The following is a 4,231-nucleotide window of genomic DNA, read 5'->3' on the forward strand; positions in this document are numbered from 1 at the left end:
AAAAAAAAAAAAACCAGATATCCATAGATGGCCATAACATTGTGTAAAACACACCTGCTTTGAATACAAAATATAAAACACCAGAAATAGATTAGAGGGAGGGAAAAGAGAGTCAATAAAGTGACGTGACTGAGGAAAGACACCCTACCAGACAAAAGGACACATTGTGTTCAGGTGCTTTTTATTCCTGAGAAGAACAGATTTATCAAACTATCATGTTAAGAGTAAAAATCACAACCACGACACAATCAAAAGTTTCCGTTGTTTGTGAAGTTGACTGGTCAAGATACTCAAGGTTTTGTCTGTTGAACTAGAGTGTAAGCTCCTGTAGGTTAGGAATTACAGCAATTTTTTTTTCTGCCTGTCTCTTTTAGAAGGTACGGGAAAGATGCTGTCTGCCTCACAGGCCTATAAAATGGCCCTGCTGAATCCGTTCTCACTCAGGTCCCTCGACACACTTCTGACTGGGGGCAGAGGGCAAATTGGACATCAAAGAGTTGCCAAAGGCTTTTTTGCTGTGGAAGGCTGAGGAGCTCTGGATGATTCTTTGATCTCTGTTTCCCTCCCCCTCCCCCCTCTGCCCCCACACATACCTCACATCAGTCTTCCCTAGACCCCACCCTGTGTCTCTGCTCTCCTCAGCTGCTCTCACAGAAGACCCCTGACATCCTGGTCCACATTAAGGAACGAAACTAAACAAGAGTGCAAACAATCAACCTTCTAATCCAGACAAGCTGCTGTCATAGCCTTTGGCTCCCTTATCTGCACAGAGAAAACATTTGGTGAAACCTTTTAAATCTCAGTTTAAAAAAAAAAAACATCAGGGGCAGTTTTTTCCCTCCCCCCACCCCCTTCTTCATTTTATGTAGAACCCAGATTCTACTGCTCTCTTTGGCTCACCTGTGAAAGAATCAAGGGGGAAAGTTTCTAAGGTATTAAATCTGAAGTATTTACATCTAGCTATAGAATTCTTGAAAATCTTTACAACTTAAAGATTTTCTACTGTAAGCAAACCTGTCCTGAAAGTGCAGCATTTCATGAACTGCAATGTACAAGCAGAGGATGGTTTCTTTGGAGAACAAACTGATAGGCTTGTTAAAAAAAAAAAAAAAAATAAATGTTAGAATCTCTTACATACTGGAACACACAAGAAGAGTAGTCGAAAATAAACTTCAGTCTCATCAAGAGAGGCTTGGTTCAATATAAAAGATTGTCTAAAATGTATAAGATGTTTTAGAATCTACTCTAAGAAAGAGAATATGCGATCACTAGCTTTGATGTTTTAGATTTCAAATGCCTAGAGGAAGGGAACTGAACCCCATGACCTTCTGAGGACTCTGCTCAGTGTGCGAAGCTCATTCCAGTTCTGGAATCGGCAGATGGTGTTCACCCTGGATTGAGTCCCTAAGTCAAATCCTGTACAGCATCAGTCAAGTATGTTCTGCTAAGTAGTAGTCGCGTAGCCTTATCATCAACACTTCACCCCCACCCCCCAAATCAAACGTTGGTTAGCTTAATTTTTCTTCACCTGACATGCATAGAGAATCTTCTATGTGCCAATTTCCATTATTGATGTACTGGTAGATAGAAGAAATAATAGAGCAAAACTGAAAAATTCATCTCAAATTATATTTACAACTGGAGTTTTGTCCTCTGGCCTTTTCTATTATATAAGAATTGAAAGGATCATAGAAGGCTCATCACATATGACAACCAGCTCTTCCTTCTAGGCTTACAGAGAAACTGGATTACTTTAACAGAGCTGGGCTTTTTTTTTTTTTTTTTTTAATTACTTTTAATTAAGCTGGGCTTAATTTCTAGGCAAGGAGATGTTTTAAATCAGATAAAATAGTACAGTATGTTCATCTCTAAATGAGTCTAAAGCTTTTCCCTTTGTTACATCCTGATTATGCTGTCATTAAATGTAGATGGTCCCCAAAGTGCTACCCTCAGTCTTCAGATAGAAAAAAGAGAGTTTTTTTTTTCTTGTCCTCTCACATTCCATCTTTTATCACCTTAAAGCAAATGATTTCTAGGGTCTCTCTTTCCCAGATCTCAGATATCTAAACTTTTTACTTCCCAATTCTTTCCTCAAACATCCCCTTCACCTAATGCCAACCCTTACTGCTGCTACTGCTAAGTCACTTCAGTCGTGTCCGACTCTGTGCGACCCCACAGACGGCAGCCCACCAAGCTCCCCCGTCCCCGGGATTCTCCAGGCAAGAACACTGGAGTGGGTTGCCATTTCCTTCTCCAATGCATGAAAGTGAAAAGTGAAAGGGAAGTCGCTCAGTCATGTCCAACTGTTCGCAACCCCATGGACTGCAGCCTACCAGGCTCCTCCGTCCATGGGATTTTCCAGGCAAGAGTACTGGAGTGGGGTGCCATTGCCTACTACCTTGACTAACGTGACTATTTCCTTCCAGTCACCCAGAATCCCCTTATCATGCTCTTTTTCATAACTCTTAAATATACTAAATAGTTCAGTTATTATCTATGTTTTATATTCTACCCTCTTCCCACCTGTTATAGAATGTAAACTCATGGAGAGCAGGGGTTTTGTCCATTTTGTGTCTGCTGTATATCAAGTGTCTTAGAAAAGTTTCTGGCACACAATGTGTGTGTGTGTGTTAGTTGCCCAGTCATGTTCGATTCTTTGTGACTCCATGGACTGTAGCCCACCAGGCTTCCCTGTCCATGGGATTCTCCAGGCAAGAGTAGTGGAGTGGGTTGCCATTTCCTTCTCTCTGGCACACAATAGTCCTTCAAAAACATTCTTTGAATATATGAACAAATCAACTCCAACTTCTGAATCAGATATTTCTGTTATGTGTCTTATTTTCTTACTAGGTTCAAAGTTTGAGTTCCATGTCTAATCATTTTCTGCCTTTCTACAAATATCCTGTGAGTCAACATGTGTTGACCATGCTTCATGAATGGTGATTCTCATGTCTTTCCCTTGAATTCTATTCCTACTGCCAGAAACCTAGCTGAAATTCCCACATTTTCTTTCCTGATTGAACACAACAGCCTCCTAACTGGTTTCCTTTTCTCTAGCCTTTCCCTTTTATAACTCATTTTATACATTACTGCCTTCCTAAAGCATAACCTTGACTATGTGATGGCAGTTCATTGATTCTTTCATCAAATATTAAGAGCAAATATATGGCAGGCAAGGATTGAAAAGACAGAAAAATCTCTTCATTTGTAAAGTTTATATTCTGAACTCATTAGTCCTCAGTGGCTCCCCATTGTTTACAAAGAAAAGTCTGAACTATTATTTTGACATCAAGACTCCACAACCTGAACTCATCAACTTTCCTATCTTTATTCCCATTACAACCTTCTATGTATTTGTGCACTAGTCAAATCAGACCATGAATGGTCAATTTTGTTGCGTATTTCTGAGTTCGCACTGGCTTGCTGTTGTTGTTTAGTCTGACTCTTTTGCAATCCCATGGACTGTAACCTGTCCATGGGATTTCCCAGGCAAGAACACTGGAGTGGGTTGCCATTTCCTTCTCCAGGGGATCTTCCTGACCCAAGGATCAAACCCATGTCTCCTTCATTGGCAGGCAGGTTCTTTACTACTGAACCACCAGGGAAGCCCTCACAGTGGTTTAGCTCTGTGTAACAGAGGCTCAATTGCTGATTCTCTGTATCCTGTAAGGATTCTATGCATTTTTGACTCCACCATTTCCATGAATTCTCTGATTGGCTTCCATTACTTGAAAAAGATATCTTCTATTTTTCTTTTGTCTATTTTTACCTCTTCAAAGATATATATCATTTAATACTTCGTATGCTCATTATTAGACTATAGATCTCACCTACCACAATAGATTAGAACTTCTTTGAGGTCAGGGAGCCTGCCTCTGTTTTCTTGGACTTCTGCCTACTGCCCTGACATTCACGGCACTCAACAATGTTTGCTGCATAGACAAAACAAAGGATATCTTTTTTCTTTTCTACTGTATATTATACTCACTCTAAACTCAATCTTAGAGATAATTTTTCATCTCTGAGTAAACATCACAACATCCCAGACCATATATCCTGACAGACAATAATATTGAGTGGTGAGAATCCAAGTATATAAGTCAAAAGACTTTGTCTTTATTATGGCTTTATGGTGTAACTTCGGAGAAGGCAATGGCACCCCACTCCAGTACTCTTGCCTGGAAAATCCCATGGATGGAGGAGCCAGGTAGGCTGCAGTCCATGGGGTCGC

Source organism: Bison bison, unplaced genomic scaffold, assembly GCF_000754665.1.
Source record: "Bison bison bison isolate TAMUID 2011002044 unplaced genomic scaffold, Bison_UMD1.0 scf7180017864108, whole genome shotgun sequence".
NCBI lineage: Eukaryota > Metazoa > Chordata > Mammalia > Artiodactyla > Bovidae > Bison > Bison bison.